General features: G+C 48.3%; 1 long non-coding RNA gene across 2 annotated transcripts in view; it reads left to right on the top strand.

The window, feature by feature from the left end:
* Positions 1 to 19,547, top strand: part of LOC142013442 (uncharacterized) — a 40,461-nt gene that overhangs the window by 336 nt on the left and 20,578 nt on the right. Inside the window, exons 2-3 of one of the 2 annotated variants that reach the window (XR_012645642.1) lie at positions 260 to 385; positions 11,600 to 12,189. This is a non-coding gene — a long non-coding RNA (uncharacterized LOC142013442). Of the gene's footprint in view, positions 1 to 259; positions 386 to 11,599; positions 12,190 to 12,455; positions 12,609 to 19,547 lie in introns of those variants that run through there. The other variant, XR_012645644.1, reaches the window with a different exon arrangement.

The raw sequence follows: 19,547 nt of genomic DNA, 5'->3' as shown, positions 1-19,547 counted from the left end.
TCCCCACCACTCTGCCCCTTTTTCCCCAAGACGCACCCCCTTCCACCTTCTCCTGCTCTGGCCCAGCACTGCCTTTCCCCACCCAATTCCACACCTTCTGCCAGCAGTCTCTACCCTCCTAGGGTAACTGCCCACAGGGGGATTCAAACGTGAGACCTCTGCAGTTTAGTGCAGGCAACCTACAGTTTGAGCTAAAGGTAAGTAGGCACTCTGTTTAGCCTGTAAGGGATACTTACTCTTTCCCTGTGACCCGGTCTAGGTACCATTAAATGGGACAATTAACCATATACAGGTTTGTGGGTTACACCAGCACCTTCTGCAGCACTGCAAAATTGACTGGCAGGAGGCACTGGGATGGAGCAAGATGGGACCAGAGGATCTGCCAGTAAGTATTGCCTGTAAGGTGGGAGCTTGTGCAACAGCTGGAGAGAAATTCAGATGCTGCCCAGCTGATTAGCAGAGCACCCACAACTAGGTTTTTGTTTCTGCTGGTGGTGCACAGACCCGTATGCCTCAGTGCATATAAAATTATTCTGCGCATGGATGGAAAAAAACTGCACAGGGATGGAAAAGATTAGCGGGAACATTGCTGCCAATGAGGAGAGGTAGATGCTGATGGGGGAGGAAGAGAGCAAGGGGGGGTTGGCTGCTTGTGGGTGCTAATCAGCTGCTAATCTTTTTTTCCATTAAGTCAGCATCCATACACAGCCCGTGAGTTTGGCCTCAGTTATAACCAAGGTCTTAGAACAAATTTTGAAGGAGGTAGAGGGAACAGGGATGCAGGACTACTGCAGATCATGCCAGACCAACCTAAACTCTTTCTTTGAAGAAGATAACTGATTTTCTAGGCAAAGGAAATGCAGTAGATCTAATCTACTTGTATTTCAGTTAATCTTTTGATACAGTTCTGCCTGGGAAATCATTAGTTAAATTGAAGATGGCGATTAGTATGAGAATCAAAAGGGGAATAAGGAACCACAATGGCTCGTGCTGATAGGTGAAGTGTCAGGCCGTAGGGAGGTGACTTAGTGGGATTCCTCAGCCACCACTCGGGGAATCAGTCTTTTTTAATATTTTCATTAATTACCTTGGCACAAAAAGTGGGGCTGTGCCAATATGGGAAGTGGATCAGAATATGAAACAGGAACATGTACGTGACCAGACTGGCTGATGGCGGGAGGAGGGGGAAAGAAAGAAGACAATTGTCCAGGAACCTGGGCAATTTAAAAGAGCGTGGGATCCACAGTAGCGGTGCCTGGGAGACCCAGGCCCTTTTAAATTGCCCTGGCAGGCTGACGGGCTCCTAGGTGTACACTTCTGAGTCCCAGCACCCACCGTGGACTACTGAACGGCTCTGCTGGGTAGGTGGTGCATGCCACTGCACCCTGCTGGGGCAGGCTGGACTGTGGGCAGCTCAGAGGCATGTTGGCACAGCAGCTGCCCAGCTGTGCTAGCAATGTAGAGCCAGAGGAAGGGAGGAGCCAGGCTGGTTATAGCAACAATTGCTGCAATTTGGACTGGAAAAGAGCAGAGGGGTAGAGGCAGAAGTAGGCAGGGATGGCTTGGAGAAAGGAGTACAGTGGGGCAGGGAGAGATGGGGAACAGGTTGCACAAGGTCTCTAGTGGGTAGAGATGGCTTAGTAAGGGCAGAGAGGAAAGGAAGGAGCAGAGCTGGGCACAGAGCTGGGCTGGCAGGGTCTGGGGAAGGCAGAGAGGGGAAGGAACGAAGCTGGGATACAGGGCCACTCGGGTCAGAGCTGGGCTGGCGGGGTCTGGGGAGGGCAGAGAGTGGAAGCAGTGGAGCTGGGCACATGGCCACTCGGGTCAGAGCTTGGCTGGCGGGGTCTGGGGAGGACAGAGAGGAGGAGTGGAGCTGGGGACAGGACCGCTGGTGGGCAGACTTGAGATGGGACTCAGGATCCAGCAGCTGCTGTCCAAAATCTGCAGCAAAGGTCCTGACAGTCTCTCTGGGTGGATGGTGGGAAAGGAGGGCATTTTGGTGACGGCACTGGGCTGGTGGGTGGGGGATGTTTGAGGTCATTTTCATTTGGGGCTGATGGCTGTTCTTTGGGGTCATGTGGCTGGTCTGATGGGGATTACCTCAGGTATTTGTGGATGGTTTGAGGATAATAGAATGACAGGAAATGGGAGCTGGTAATTTGGGTGAAGAAGTAATGCTGTTGGGACCATTATAAAGGAAACAATGATGGATTCTCACCAGAGGATTTGTTTATATTCATTAATAATGATCCAGGTGGAGGCTCCCTCACTGCCAAGATCTAAAAGCTGTGCTGTGGAAATGATTTTGGGGGACAATGGTCCCTTACGGCCTGGGACTATATGACCAAGAATGTAACACCCCCAAAATGTCTTCAACTGGTGCATGAGTAATATGTCAAGAGGGACATATGAGCCTTGTGGAATTATTCTGAGAATTTTCATGCATCCACAGCTGTGGGTTTATAAAGCCCATGAGGGCAGAGTATGTACCTTTAATCATTATTTAGGTCATTGATTAAATTTGGGTGCTACCCTCTCCCATACATTACTTCTCTGTTTGTTTCAGCCAGACTTTTAGTTGGATTTTTCTTTATATGCTGTTGGGAAATTGGCTGGAACACAATGTCACATTGAATTTGACTCAGGGAGATTAAATGACTTGCCTAAGGAAACCCAGTGAATCAGTTGCACAGACAGAGAAAGAACTCGGTGTGCTTTTGTAATCTTTAGGCAACAATGCATTGTGTTCCCTACATTAGACATGAAGAGTCCTATTTAAAAAAAACTATTTGCCCCCCTTTTCAGATTATTGCACTTGCAAATGATTGTATGTGCTGAACTGTGTGCCACAAATGTAGCATTGGGGTTCTTTTAGCTGTAGACTTTAGGAATGGGTCAAACAGCTTGACTGCCTTATAGTGTATTTATTATGTATTGGAGGTTCATACTGATTTATGGGAAGTGTTTTTAGACAGAGATGAAGGATGGTCCCAGGGATACAGCAGGAAGAAACTCTGTGCCCTAGACTTACTTCCTCCCACAGCTGGAGAGTGCAGTGGGGGCAGTGCAGGGCTGTCTGTGGTGGCGCAATGCAGTGCCCATGAGAGAGGAATACTCTAGCTGCTGGTTGTGGCTCAGGAGTGAGAGGTGGGAGAGAATGCTGCCTGGACTAAATCACTTAATCTCTCTGGGCCTCGATTTTCTATCTGTAAAATGGTGATAGCAAACCTTCTGCTGTTTGTCTTGTCTGTGTAGATTGTATTCTCTGTAGGGCATGGAACTGTCTCCATGAGTGTGTACACAACACCGTGCACAACAGGACCCTGATCTCAGTTGGGACCCATAGGTGCTACTATGATACAAGTGCATAAATAATAACAGCTGTAATTGTTCCCCGCTGGGACCTGAGTTACAGCGTTTGCCTGTGCAATTACTTTCATATATATATATATAGAGAGAGAGAGAGAGAGGGAGATAGATTGGTTGTCTGGAAATACATTTTTAATAATAATATTCAGTAATTAAACAGCCCTGGGCTGGTTACCAGGTTACCTCTGGCCCGGGGAAGGAAGTGGGAGGAAATTCTTCAATGCTGAGACACTGCACTGCACGTTCCAGACACAGAGTCTTTAGGTAATGACACAGTTACAAAGCTACAGTTTATTCTGTCTCATCCTCCCAAAGGCCAATGCTAAGAAACTCCTCTCATGATCTAGTGGGAAAGTCACTGGTTGGCATCTGAGAAACAAATATATTTTGAAGCAGCCCTGGAGCTTACACCAGTCCCAGGTGGATGGGAAAAGCAGCTGGATGGATACCAGGGGGAAAGCTGAAAGTTTGGTTCTCTGTGATTGGTAAATGTATGTTAGAGAAAATGATCCACAGAAACACAGCAGGAGACTGGAAGGAAGAGAAGGTTCCCCTGGCCCCAACCATAGTGGATGCTGAGCCCACCCTTTCTAGGAGTGCCATTAACTCTTCCGCCCTGGGGCCAGGAACTGCAGTCAGCAGGTCTGTGCAGGGTCTTGAAAACTGAAATAATAGAAATGGGATAAAATGTAATAATGCAAAGATCAAGGTCATGCATTGAGGGACTAACAAGAATTTTTGCTATGAGCTGGGTCTCTGTCATTTGGAAGTGACAGAAGAGGAGAAAGACTCGGATGTATTGGGTGATTGCAGCTTAACTATGAGCCATCCATGTGACGCAGCTGTGAAAAAGGCTAATGTGCTCCCAGGATGCCTCCAAGGAGGTATTTTCAGTAGTGATCAAAGTTCCCTGCAAGCTGAGCACTTGGGTGGGTGCCCAGGAGATATTCAAGTGCCCCCCCAGCACCCACAGCCAGCAGCATGTGTTTCTATTGATGGGGCACATCCGCACATGGCTCAGTTCACTTAAAAGAAATTATTTTGCCCAGGGATGGAAGAAATTAGGGGGAACATTAATAGAGAAGTGTTAAGTTTCTGCATTCTGGTCATTACGTATCCAATTAGTTCTGCTGGTGAAGGTCTGATTGAAAGGAGTGGCTCATTAGTAGCTCACCCTGAGAACTAAGGATATATAGAACCCATTAAGTGCAAGAGTAGAAAAGAAGCACAAGAAGGAGGTGCAAGGGAGCAGAGAAGGGGGGAAATTCAAACCCTAGGTGGTGGGATCTCTTTCCTTTCATCTCTCTAGCAAGAGAATGATAATTGCATGATACTGTAAATAAGACTGGTGCATGACACTGCAGCTGGGTAGTGGATGAAATAACATAACGTACACCACAGTGTCAGAGCCCTTATTGCAGGAAAACAGGTGCAGAGCGCTGTGCCCTGTCACACCATTATACAAGGCACTGCTGACACCCGTCTGGAATACTGTGCACAGTTCTGGTTTCCCATGCTTACGAAAGATGATCTTATACTGGAACAGGTGCAGAGAAGGGCTGCAAGGATGATCAGAGGAAGGGAATCCGTATCTTACAAGAACAAACTTAAGGAGCTTGGCTTGTATAGACGAATAAAAAAATGCGGAACAAAAATATGATTGGTCTCTACAATTACACTAGAAGGATAAACAACATGGAGAGGACTACAAGAAGTCCTGTGGCACCTTATAGACTAGCAGATATTTTGAAGCATAAGCTTTTGTGGGCAAAGATCCACTTCATCAGATGCATCATGTTGTTCTCGAAGATACAGACTAACACGGCTACCTCTCTGATACAGGACTTCTTGTTGTTCTTGGAGATATAGACTAACATGGCTACCTCTCTGATACTTGTCAACATGGAGAGGAGTTATTTAAGGTAAGAGCCAAGGTTGGCCCAAGGACAAATGGCTGTAAACTGTTCAACAAGTTTAGGATTGAAAATAGATGAAGGTTTCAAACCATCAGAGGAGTGAAGTTCTGGAACAGCTTTGGAAGGAGAGTAGTGAGGGCAAACAACTACCTGTTTCAAGACTGAGAGTGATGCATTTATGGAGAAAAGGGTACAATGGCATGTGACCCATACACTACTGGGATTAACACATATATCCAGTGGCTGGAGGTGGGATGCTAGATGGAAGGGCTCTGAATTACATGGTCTAACTGATGGCCATATTTGGAGTTGTGAAGGGGGCTCTGGGGAGGTTGTGTTCCCCTGCTGTGTGGGGCATAAGTCAGTTGCTGGTTTGAACTAGAATACATTATGGATTATTTGTAACCAGAAATCCTTAAATCAAGATTGAAGGACTTTGGTAACTCAGTCAGAGTCATGGGCCTATTACAAGAGTGAGAGAGTAGGTGAGGTTCTGTGGCATGCAATGTGCAGGAGGTCAGACTAAATGATCATGATGGTCCATTCCTGCCTTAAAGTCTGCGAGTCCAAGAAAAATCAAATGCACACCTACAAAACGGGGAAGAACTGACTAGGTAGTTGTGACAGGTTCGATCACAAGGGTCTCATTGGGGCTGTCACCTGGTATGTTGATCATGCGTACATACCTGCCCTCTGGGCACCCCACCCCCTTGACCTCCTGGGCCAGAAGCTCTGGTTTCCCCCAGCCAAGACACAAAGTTGGGGTAACACTCCCCCAACAGAGTAATACAAATACTGAATCAGCTCAGCTCTGGGAGGGCTGAGTCATAGGGCCATTGACAACTTCCAGGAATACAGCCCCCAAAAGGACAAACCCCCCACATAAACCCATCTTTTTTTGTATAAAAATTTTACATGGAGAAAGCTCATGAGGTTAGCTCTGTTTATTAATAAGCTTTTTCCTTCCTGGGTAACAGTTGTTTACGTTGGGCTTGATAATATATAGAAGTGACTTTATTAAGTGTCAAAAGTAGGATTTAAGTGATTGCAAGTGAAAACACACAGACCAAAGTATGTTACTAAGTCAAAATAAATAAAACTTGTGAGCTAATCTTAATACACTATGGCTATGTCTATACCAAGCCCCGCCCTTTGAAAGGGGGATGCTAGTGAGGCACTTCCATGGATCTGCAATGCCTCATTAGATTCATGGTAACCATGGTGATTCGAAAGTGCCACTTTCGAGTTGCATGCTGCCTGTGTAGATGGAGTCCTTTTCAAAAGGACTCCCCAGACTTCAAAAGCCCCTTATTCCTAATTGGTTTAGGAATAAGGGGCTTTCGAAGTCCAGGGGATCCTTTCAAAAGGACTTCGTCTACACAGGCAGCGTATGATTTGAAAGCAGCACTTTTGAATCGCTGCAGCTGCCATTATGCTAATGAGGTGCTGCCTATTCATGTCAGGGCCTCATTAGCATATCCCAAAGTGTCTCATTAGCATCCCCCTTTCGAAAGGCAGGGGCTAGTGTAGACATAACCTAGGAGAAATTATTTCAAAGTATATTCCTTGCTATCATCCTAATTTCTGGTAAAATTCTTCAAGACGGAGTTGTTGGATTTTTACCCTGGCCTGGATCTACAGCCCCTTATGTCCTTAGAGTTTTTTGCTTTCAGATTTCCTCATGTGTATACTCTTAGGGTGGGGAGGACATTTCAAAGGCAAGCTGAAGACAAAAGACTGATTATTTTCCATTGCATGAATAGACTTTCGCCAGGGCAGGAATCTTTTGTTTAACTCCCCTATCCCCAAGGAAAAATGCCAGATTCAAGATGGATTCCAGAACCAGGTGGCAGGGTCACATATCTTTGAAAAACCAATCACTGTTTGGGCTTACAGAAAAAAAAAAACAAATCTATTTACAGGTTCTTGTCTTGAGCACTGACCCATTAAATTTCCTTAAGTACCAATAATGGCTTTCACTAGAAGACTTAGATTAATAAAACAGGTTTACACTTCATATGTCTAACTTCACATACAAGAATGATACATGCACAGAAATAGAATATGTTTATTCAGCAGATTGTAACTTTCAAAATATGTTGCATGATGCATTTTGCCTAAAGCATCAAGGTATGCATATTCCTATTCACAAGCCAACTTTCATATATAATGGGGGTTCCCATGATAGTGGTAGTGTGGCTGAAAAGGATCTGGGGGTAATATTTTGGGGTGTATTAACACAAGTTGTATGCAGGACAAGGGAGGTATTTGTCCCACTCTGCTCAGCACTGGTGCGGTCTCTGCAGGAGAACTATGTCCAGTTCTGGACACCACATTGCAGGAAAGATGAGGACAAACTAACTAGAGTCCCAGGAGTACAGGTTGAACCTCTCCAGTCCAGTAGCCTTGGGACCTGACCAGTGCTGAACAACAGAATTTGCTGAACCACAGGAGGTCAGTACTGTCTAGCAGCATTACCAACACTTCCACTGCATACCGGGCACTCAGAAGACATTCCAGGGTAAATTACAGCTAAATAACAGCCCAGAACACAAAGAGCTGGACTGGTGCCTTTAAACAAACTTTATGGGACAACAGGAAGCTTGACCACACTCATGATAAGTGGTCATTTGGCTAACTAAAATAATGTTGGACCATGGATGCTGCTGCGTGAGGGAGTGTGAATTAAAGAGGTTCAACCTGTAGCAAGAAAAATGACGAGAGATTTAGAAAACCTGACCTCTGAGGAACAATATAAAAAACCTGAGCAGTGTTAGTCGTGAGAAAAGATGACTAACAGGTGTCTGATAACAATCTACAAATGTATTAAAGGCTGTTACAAAGAGGACTGTGACCAATTGTTCTTCATGTCTAGTGAAGGTGGAACAAGAAATAATTGGCTTAATCTGAAACAAGAGCTTTGGGTTAGATATTAGGAACTATATGGACAGTTAAGAACTGGAATAAGCTTCTAGGAAAGGGTATGGAATCCCCACCACTGGAGACCTTCTGTGGTAAGACCTGCGGCTCCAGAATCGAGGTGGTCAGCCATCAACGGACTCACAAATAGGAGGATGACATGAAGGCATCCTACTCGTTATTGAATGACCGCCAAGAAAGAAGGAGAAAGAGGGCAGTCAGCCCTTAATGGTGCCAGGACTGCGTGCTGGACCCCGACTCCCAGGCACGCACAGCCAGACAAGCGCTGCCACAGTACTTCAAAGAGGCCTGGAGCTGCAGCCACTGCCACTGCCCAAGTAGCAGTGGTGGCAGCCAGAGCTCTTTGAAAAGCTAGGCCCTGGGGCAGCTTCCCACCTTGCCCCCCGCCCTCCCCATCACGGGCCTTGTAGACATTGATCCCACATTTCCTGGGCACATTTCTGAATGACTTAGGGATCCTGAGCATTATACTGCACAGGAATTTGGTCAGGCCCCAGGTGTGCTAGACAGGTCTGAGTTACGGAAGACAGACATTTCTTTGTGACAGAGGCCATTTTCTATGGCCTGCATCAGCACTTCAGCTGTACACTCTTTGGTGTCTAGCAAAGGAAGGAGAAGTAGGTACTAAGTTAGTCTGCAGAAAATAGGAAGCTGTGAGGGAGTTGGTCTAGCAGCCCAATTGGTAGGATGATACAGAAAATCCAGCAGGGACCTTTGAGCGCCAGAGACAAATGAGACTAAAGTCTGGTGGCCCTCCAGAGCCAGGATGTGCAGCCTGAGGAGGAGGAAGCACTTTGCATAACTTTTGAACATTGCCCCTTACCATGGCTTGGAGCAATATTGAAAGCTTTGGAAGGAGCCACTTTCTCTCCCCTTTTGTTCTGTCTTTAAAGGGAATGAGTGTGGATAGTGGTAGTGGGGTGTATCAACATGAGCTTTGCTTTCAGATTCTTCGTGTGTATAATCTTAGGGTGGCGAGGACATTTCAAAGGCAAGCTGAAGACAAAAGACTGATTATTTTCCATTGCATGAACAGACTTTCTTCAGGACAGGAATCTTTTAACTCCCCTATACCCAGGGGAAAATGCCAGATTCAAGATGGATTCCAGAACCAGGTGACATGATCACATGTCTTTGAAAAACCAATCACTTTTGGGCTTACAGAAAAAAAACAAATCTATTTACAGGTTATCATCTTGAGCACTGGCCCATTAAATTTCCTTAAATACCACTAATGGCTTTCACTAGAAGACTTAGATTAGTAAAACAGGTTTACGCTTCATATGTCTAACTTCACATACAAGGGAAGTATTAAATGGGACTGTTGTATATAAGATAAGGGAGGTATTAAACGGGATTAACCCACTTCCCTTTCTCACAAAACAATGTTCCACATGACACCTTTTACAAAGCTAACTCAGGGTTAGTGGATGAACACCAGGCTCTGGAATTCTAGCCCCTGGCCTGGCCTACCCCTTAAGCCCGGGCCCCACCCCTCCTCTCCTCTTTCCCTCCCCCAGATCCCAGAGTCTCCCTCCTATCCCCCACAGCCACCAGCCCTCTCACCCACACTAGCCCTATCCTCATGGGTGGGGGAAGAGCTTCAGTCTGTGCTGGGGAGGAGCAGGAGGAAGCCTGGGGATGGAGTGTGGGTGAGACCATCCAAGGCTGTTTGCGGAGGCACAGCCTCCACCAGCCTTTGATACCTACTACCTATGGACTAACTTAAAATAGAAATAAAATATATTTTAAGCAGCTTTCTTTCCCCAGGCCCTGAAACCCAGAGTAGCTCAGGAACAGATTGAATTGGAACATGTTAATTCAAACCTCATATTTCAGGAAACAACCTTAAGAAAGAGAAAACAGCCACCATGTGTGTGTGTGTGTTTGTAAAATACAAAGATTTTGCAATGACGGATGCAGCCAGGATTTTGCTGAGATTGAATTTATGACTTCAGAAGCTGCTCATTTTAATGGATAGCTTACTGCTCCCAGAACACAATGGCGACGTTTAAGCTAGCTTTGGAGGGGGCGTTCTGCACAAGTTATGGGGTTTTTGATGTTTTTATCACTCTGGTGGCAATCTGATGTGACAGGTACATAAATCTTTATTGAACTGGACTGTTAAAATGTAAATAAGTACAGTTTCTGCGAATAAAAATTATACTGACGCTAACCGTTGTTATAAATATTCACTGTACAAAAATTACAAAAAGAGGCCAGTTCTCAGAAAACACAGTAACAGAGGAAGTGAAAAACTTATCTTTATTTCCTGGTCCCAGACATGGGTCAGGGCTGCAAAAGGTTTATACTCCTGTCAAGCTAATGAATCCAATGACTTTCATTGTTGCTCCTTGCCCTCCCACCTCTCCTCATGCACACCTTTTTTCTTAATCAAATGAAAAGTAAACATAATAACCAAAACTATAAGGAGAAAAAAACCAGCTGATTAATAAAACACATATAAAAATGTTTCCTGTGAAAGTGAGGTTTAAAAACGGTTATGGCCAAACTTTAAAAAGTAGCCATGGATATGGTATGTCTGTGTTTTCGGGGACCCAACTTGAGTTTCTTTTGGTGTCTCAACAAGGGCACCCAAAATTGAGGCATCTCAAATCAGTAGCCAGTTTTGGAAAGTTTGGTCCAAGACCACCACATGACAGGGCTGAGTCATCACACTATGGCTATGTCTACACTGCATGTTTTTTTCAGTGATACTTTTTTTGGCATCCCAAGTTCGAAATGTCAAAAAATAGCATTCACAGAGCCACAGCATTGTGAAACAGAGCGTTCTCATTTACAGCCACAGTTCACAGTCACAGCAATTGCAAAAGGAGCCTTTGCATGACCCAATGATAGCTGTGCTTTGTTCACACACATTCCTTTTCGACCTTGGGGGAGAGGGGGTATTGGGTGGGGAGTTGGCAAAAGATGTTCACAGAGCTGGAGTAATTATTTTGAGGGACAAGCCCTCTCATCTCAAATAATCCTGCTTGGCTGTGTGAACGCATTGGGAGGGCTGTCAGAAAAACGGGATTTGTCCAGAAAAAAACTCCAGTGTTGACTAGCCCTATGTGGAGTGGTTTACTGGTACAGAGAGAGTGCCACACTCTCCTGCTCTCCAAAACTGAATATGGAATTCTCCTATTGGAGAATGCTGGGGGTTCCAGCTGCTCTTTTCAAAAACATCAGACCCTGAATTTATACACAGAAATTGGTGAGGGACTGAAGAGTCCTTCAAAGTCTCCTCCTTCAGTGTCATTGTGCAGACACAGGAGGACTCATCCAACCCCAGCAGGGTAGGGATGCCGGTGACTCACCAGAGCCGCTGCCACCACCATTGCCACTGCCCTAACCCTCTCTTCTCCCACCAGGTGCTGGGGCACATGTGCAGAGAAGCAGCTGGCACTCCCGGCATGTGGCTCTGAGGAGGAGCCACAGGTTGGACGCTCCTGTTATGTTTTCTCGGTCATGCTTTTGTATAAATCAATGTGCTGTGCTCTGTGAAAGCTGGCAGCTCACTGGTACCCACACTGTTATAGTCCCTTGGAAGGAACAAAATAGCAGGCTCAGACCTGCTGACATAGTTGCAGTAACTTGCAAGGAAACAGCAAGCCTACATCTGCCATCTGGAGAGAAAATATGTCTGCCCAGCCAGAAGTAACAGCTGAAGGTCTGAGACCTAACATCTCCAAGAGCAAGTCTCAGAGGGTACAGAGGAGCAGTTAAAACTGGAACTGAGACAAAATGTGCAGACATGAATCTGTCTGTTTACAGTAAAGCCTATACCATAGGTTAAAGTCAAGGCTCTCAAGAGATTAAAGATATTAATTATGATTAATCATGCTTTTAAACAGTAATAGAAGATTATACATTTAAATATTCTTGGATGTTTTCTACATTGTCAAACAATTTTATTTCAATCATCACACAAAATAGGAAGCTCACTTTATACTTGTTTTAATACAAATATTTGCATAGTAAAAACAAAATAAATATTATTTTCAATTCCCCTAATACAAGTAGCATAGTGCAATCTCTTTTTTGTGAAAGTACAATTTACAAATGCAGACTGATGTAAAAAAAAACCTGCTTTCAAAAACTTAAACAATGTAAAGCTTCTGAGCCCAGAAAGTCCATGCAGTCGTACTTCTTGTTCAGTTGATCACTAAGACAAATAAGTTTGTTTACATTTGCAGGAGCTAATGCTGCCCCTCTTCTTGTTTTCAGTGTCATCTGAAAGTGAAAACAGGCACTTGCATGGCACTTTTATAGTCTGCATCACAAGATATTTATGTGCTAAATATGCCAAAGATTCATATGCCTCTTCATACTTCAACCACAGTTCCAGAGGACACGTGGTTTTGCTGATGATGGGTTCTGGTGAGTAACAATCCAAAACAATGCGGACTGATAAAACTTCACATTCATCATCTGAGCCAGATGAAACCAGCAGAAGATGGGTTTAGCTTTTTGGTGGTTATGGTTCTGTGGTTTTCACATCCAACTATTGCAATTTTAAGGTGTCTGAAAGCAAGCTCCACACTTTCAGATTTTAGACAGCACTTTAGATTCTTAAACCTTGGATCAAGTGTGCTGGCTACCTTTAGAAATCTCACTTCTTTGAGTTTTGTAAAACCTCCCGTGAAAGTGTTCCTGAAATGAACAATGTGCTGAGTCATAACCCCAGACTGTTATGACATGAAAAATATGGTAGAATATGGATAAGAGAGCAGGAAATGTACAATTCCCATCCCCCCCAAGGAGTTTAATCACAAATTTACCTAATGTATTATTTTTAACGAGCATCGTCAGAATGGAATATCCTCTGGAATATTGGATAAAGCATGCAGAGGCATGTGAATGTTTTGTATGTCTGACATGTATATACCTTACAGTGCCAGTTACAAATGTGCCATGTGAATGCCTGTTCTGAGGGTGTCTACACTACCAAGTTTTGTTGACAAAAACTACCTGTTAGTGACAGAAAGGCGATGGTGCTCACACTACAATGTGACTTTTGTCCACAGAAACAGCCATTTTTGGTGACCAAAAACTTCCCCCCTTACCAGAGACTTTGTCCCCTCCCACTTTATTGTCAGCAAAGACCCAGTAGAAACACTGCTGTTTATTTTGTTGACAGAACTGGTCTCCGCCAGTGTCCCGCAGTGCCTGTCCTGATAGGCCTGGTCAATATTTTGATCTGTGACACCCTGCAGCCATACACCCTTCCCCTTTCAGAGCTCTGGGAAGTGTCTGACAGCTCAGTGAGCTTCTCCCTTTGGAGAACAAAGAACAAATCATTGGACAAAAAAGCAGACCTGTAGCACCTTAAAGGTTAACAATATTATTTATTAGCTTTCGTGGGACAGACCCACTTCTTCAGATCTGGAGATAACTGATAACTGATAACTGAGATGAAGAGAATTTAAAAGAAAGATATTAAAAATGAAATAAAAACTGACAAATCAACTACATAGGGCAGAAAAAGGGTGGGGAGGGGAAAGAAAAAAAAGCCTTTGCAACTGTGCATTAAGTGGGATGCCTCCAGTCACTGGGAATTTAAAAGGTGGGGAAATTGTCCTTGTAATGAGTAGGGTAACTGATGTGTTTGTTGAGACCAAGGTGATAGGTATCAAACTTGGAAGAAAAATATCCAGTTCAGATGTCTGCCCTTGTAATCTGGTGTTAGAGTCTCTTTTGATATCATTGATGTAGCATAAGTAAAAGAAGGGTAATAGGGATCTTACACTACATCAATATCTTTATCATTTGGATTCATGGTAAGGAGACCCCTGAAGAATTCCACAGGGATGTCAAAAACCTGCACCCCATCATCAGTCTCAGCCTTGGCCATTTCACACAAGAGATACATTTCCTGGACACCACAGTAAAAATGACTGATGGTCAAATCAATATTACTCTGTATCAGAAACCCACTGACCACTTCTCCTACCTACAATGCCTCCAGTTTCCATCCAGGACACATCACACAATCTATCATTTATAGTCAAGCCCTGAGATACAATTGCATCCTACTGACAGAAACCAAAAACCTCAAAATCTCTACCAGGCATCTGTAAAACTTAATTACCCACCAGGAAAAGTAAAATAACAGATTGACAGGGCCAGACGAATACCCAGAAACCAGCTACTTATAGATAGGCCCAGGAAGGTTAATAATGGAACACCACTTGCCATCACCTATAGCCCCCAACTCAAACCCCCCTGCAGCCCATCATCAAAAACCTACAACCAATACTGGAACATGATGCTGCACTCTCACAGGCCCTAGGTGACAGACCTGTTCTTTCCAACAACCACCCAATCTCAGGAAAATTCTCACTAGCAACCACAGGGTACACCACAGAAATAGTAATCCTGGAACCTTGCATTGCAACAAACCCTGTTGCCAACTCTGTGCACATATTTACACTGGAAACACCATGGCCATCGGTTACAGGATCAGGGGCTCATATTCCTGCATTTCTACTAATGTGATATATGCCATCATGTGCCAGCAATGCCTCTCTGCTGTGTATATTGGACAAACTGGACAATCACTTCACCAAAGAATGAATGGACACAAATTGGACATTGGAGCTGCGTCTACACGTGCACGCTACTTCGAAGTAGCGGCACCAACTTCGACGTTAGGCGGCGAGACGTCGAAGTCGCTAACCTCATGAGGAGATAGGAATAGCGCCCTACTTCGACGTTCAACGTCGAAGTAGGGACCGTGTAGACGATCCGCGTCCCGCAACGTCGCAATTGCTGGGTCCTCCATGGCGGCCATCAGCTGGGGGGTTGAGAGATGCTCTCTCTCCAGCCCCTGCGGGGCTCTATGGTCACCGTGGGCAGCAGCCCTTAGCCCAGGGCTTCTGGCTGCTGCTGCGGCAGCTGGGGATCTATGCTGCAGGCACAGGGTCTGCAACCAGTTGTCAGCTCTGTGTATCTTGTGTTGTTTAGTGCAACTGTGTCTGGGAGGGGCCCTTTAAGGGAGCGGCTGGCTGTTGAGTCCGCCCTGTGACCCTGTCTGCAGCTGTGCCTGGCATCCCTATTTCGATGTGTGCTACTTTGACGTGTAGACGTTCCCTCGCTGCGCCTATTTCGATGTTGGGCTGAGCAACGTCGAAGTTGAACATCGACGTTGCCGGCCCTGGAGGACATGTAGACGTTATTCATCGAAATAGACTATTTCGATGTTGGCTGCACGTGTAGACGTAGCCTAGGAGTCTGAATACACATAAACCAGTAAGCGAGCATTTCAGTCTAGCAGGGCACAGTACCCAACCCTTTCAAGTGACATTGTAAATAAGAAGCAGACAGCATTATCTCCTATAAATGTAAACAAACCTGTTCCCTCTTTGGCCACATCTACACTAGCAAGTACATTCGAAAGTAACATCGGAAGAAGCCCTTCTTTCGAAATCCCCTGCAGAGCGCCTACACACAAACCCAGCTCTTTCAAACATAACTGCAGAAGAAGGGGGCCATTCCATTGAAATCAGTCCTCCACCCCCCCGGTGAGCAGAGAGCTCCCTTTCAAAAGACTCTTTTGAAAAAGAGCAAGTGTAGGCGCTGTGCGGTTGGCTGTTTCGAAAGAGGGGGTCCTCGATGGTGCCGGTCAGCTGGCAGGCAGTGGTGCCACTCACAGCACAAGTGGAGCTCTATGGCTCCGGCATCTGCCTGCCTTTAAAGATGCAGGCTCCCACAAACCCCCAGGCAGGAAGCTGCAAGCGTGCAGGCAGCAGAGAGCCCATGCTGCTGCACAGCCTGCTGCAACACTCCAGCCAGCTTGTCACGCTCCCTGGCCCCATGGCCAGCCAGCCAGACCCCTGTGCACCCCAGGGGCCCCCCAAGGAGACCAGGGAGTCCTCCCAGGAAGCGAGCCAGGCCCCAAAGGGCCAGGCCGCCTCCTGGACAGAGGTTGAACTCTGGAACCTCCTCTCCCTCTGGGAGGATGAGGAGGTCCTCCATCAAACGGGTCCAGTGCTGCAATGCCACTGCCTTTGAGCAGCTTTCAAAGGGCCTCATTTGCCAGGGCCACCTCATCCGCGCCCCAGTCCAGGCGAGGTCCAAAGTAAAAGAATTATGACAGGGCTACTGCAAGGCCTGGGACGCAGCCAGACGGTTGGGGCAGCACCCACCAGCTGCCCCTACTTTAAAGAACTGGACTGCCTCCTTGCCCCCAGCCATCATGCTTGACACAGCTGAGCTGGAGACCGAGCCAGAGACGACAACAGAGGGCGAGGACTGCCTGGGACCGGCCGCCAGCACCAGGCACCTGTGGATGGTACGCTGCCTGGAGACTGAATGATGATGAGGGCTCAAGCCAGGGGGCCCCTAGTTATTGATGTCCCATCTGGGCCATCTAGCCAGGTCCCCTCCACCCATGACTCACCTGAGTTCCTGGAGGGACCCTCGGGTAGGTGTCATACATGCCGGTCACCCCAGGGCCGAGGGGGTGCCTAGTCATGCCTGGAGTGGGCGCAGCCCACCCACATGGCCGCCAGCTTCAGTTCACATGGAACCCGTATGGCCATGTTCCCCGGGCCCAGGGCACTCAGCACCCCACAGCTGGAACAGCACCACATGGGCCGCACAGCCATGAAGGAACCAGGGAGCAGGGAGAAGCCCATGCCCATGCCCATGCCCGTGCCACCCATGTGGGGAACCCCAGGATGCGGTCATCATAGGAACCTCAGGATGGGGAGTGGTGGGGACACATGGGCCAGCATACAGGACTAACGGGCTGTCCACAGGTGCCACCAGGATGAGGAGGAGGAGGAGAGGGACCCCGCCCACACCATGGCCCTTTGGGACCTCATGGGCATGCTAAGGGAGTGGCTCAATGTGGAGTGGTGGGTCTAGAAATCTGGGCACCAATCTGGATGCCCTGACCCAGGCCATGACTGGACACCTGCCCCCACCCCACCGCCACCCAGACCCCTCCCACCTTCCCCCTCTGACCTCCCCTCTGCTCCAGTCCTTCTGTCACCCTCCCCCCTCCAGCCTCCCCCCACTTCAGCCCCCCCAACGTTCCCCCCGCAATGCCCACCCCCCACAAGCCCAACCTTGCCACCCTGGTCCCAACTCACATCCCTCTGGCTGTCCTCGTGCAGGTGGCCTGCATGCTGCTGACCAGGGCCAGCCATGAGGAGGTGGTGCCCCCCTACCTCCCTCCACCCCCCCAGGATGACCTCAACGAGGCTGTGAGGCCCATGCCTTAGCCAAGCCTCCACCACCCTGTACCCCAGCCACACCCCAGTACCAACAGGGCCCCCGGACACAAGGAGGTAGGGGCAGGCATGGGTGACAGGGATCCTGTACCTCAACCCCCATGGATGAGTAAAGCCACCAGCCCGAAGCCTCAGCCCTCCCAGGGCATTGCAGTCCAGCCGCCCCGGGTGCACTTCCCCCGTACATAATTCCCCCCAGCCCCCAGTCTGCAGTTCCCCCAACCCACCTGTACATAGTTCCCATGGTTACAGAGAGGCACAGACTGTGGTATAGTGCACAGTAAGCTGTTTACTCTTTTGTTGCATTCAACTCTGTGTCCACTGTGCATGTGTGGCAGTGGTGGGTGGGTGGGTGTGTGCAAGGGGGGGGTCACCGAGGCCCCCGGATGAAGGGCTGGCACACAGCCTCCCATACCCACACCCCATCCTGCTGGGCCTCACAGCATGGGGTGGCAGGCAGCAGCTCATGCCTGCATCCTGCCTCAACAGCCCACCCCTGCACAAAGGGCTCTTGCTCAGCCTCCCTCAGATTGTGCAGGGAGCAGCAGGCCCTGTCCACCAGCAGGACGTTGTGCAGGCCCACCTCCAGCCTGGTGATGAGCCATCGGAAGCACCTCTTTCAGCGGCCAAATGCCCACTCCACTGTATTGTGGGCACGGTGTAGCCAGTTGTTAAAACATCCTGGGTAGAGTGGATGTGTCCCATACACGGCCTCATAAGCCAGGCCTGCAGGGGGTAGGCCGCATCTGCCACGATGCAGGGTGTCATCATGGTGTCCCTGATGAGGAGCTCCAGCTGGGAGGTGAAAGTCCCCTCGGCCATCTGGTGGCCCAGCCCCAAGTTCCTGAACACCCTGGCGCTGTGCGCACGGCCGGATCAGCCCACACAGATGTCCTGGAACCATCTCTTTACATCCACGAGTACCTGCAGGGCCGAGGAGTGGTAGCCCATTCAATTCACATGGGCCCCACTGCTGTGCTCCGGGGTCCCGATGGCAATGTGTGTGCTGTCAAGCACCCTAAAGCAGTTTGGAAACCCCAGCTCATTGAAGGCCCAGATGGTGTCGTCCAGGTCCCCAGTGCGGATCAGCTGCCACAGGAGGAACTTGTTGATGACCCAGATGACCTGCAGGGCATGAGGGGAGAACATGCTCATGAGGGCGGGGTGGGGATCAGCATGCCCACCCATCCCCATTTCCCTGTCCCCCAAAGGGTGTCCCTGCCTGGGGCACCATCCCCCTGCCCTCTGCATGCCCATCTGTCCCCAACCCTGCCGCCATGTCCCTGCCTCCGTCCCTGGCAGGGACTGCCCTCTCTGTTCCCAATAGCGCCCTGTGACAGGGAGCCCCCTCCCCCGCCTGTGGTGGGAGTGTGACCTGAGCATGGCTTGTACAAGACCTTGTATAAGACAGCCCCGACGGTGGCCCTGTCCACCCCGAACTGGTGCTCGAGGGATCAGTGACTCTCCAGGGTGGCCAGTTTCCACAGGGCAATTGCCACCCTTTTCCAGAATGGGATTGCTGTCCTCATGTGGGTGTCATGCTGCTGGATGGCCGGGGTCATCCTGAAGTTCTGTAGCCTCTGGTCATTGCCCCGGTCCTCCAGGACCAGCCGGTTCCACTAGTTGCTGTTTGTGAGGAAGACCATAAGTGGCAGATGAGCTGGGGGACTGGGTGGGGGCATTGTGCCATCAGGACAGCCACCCAAAGCTCCTGGAGCACTGGGGCCAGCAACGTGGCCAGCACACTGGCCACGGCCTCAGTGTGGTGGGGGTGCAGGGCTGATCGGTGTCCATCGAAGCCTGGGATGCCTCCTCCACTCACTCTTCCTCTGCCTGCCTGGGGACAGCTAGCCAGTCCCCAGCGTGTGCAGGCCGGGATGGAAGAACCTTTAAAGGGCAGCTGGTGACAGCCATGGAAGGGCTTGGCCACCCACAGAGTTTCCTGGCCCTGTTCTTTTGAGAGGGCACTCTGGGACATGTGGACGGTCTCTTTCAAAAGTGCGATGGGGCCTTTCAAAGTGGCAGGTCAGTCTTTTGGGTCCTGTTTGCCAGTGTGGATGCTCCTTGTCAAAAGGCCGTC

Source organism: Carettochelys insculpta, chromosome 1 (genome assembly GCF_033958435.1).
Source record: "Carettochelys insculpta isolate YL-2023 chromosome 1, ASM3395843v1, whole genome shotgun sequence".
Lineage (NCBI taxonomy): Eukaryota > Metazoa > Chordata > Testudines > Carettochelyidae > Carettochelys > Carettochelys insculpta.
Note: the sequence above shows the minus strand (reverse complement) of the source record. Positions and strands in the feature narration are given on the sequence as shown.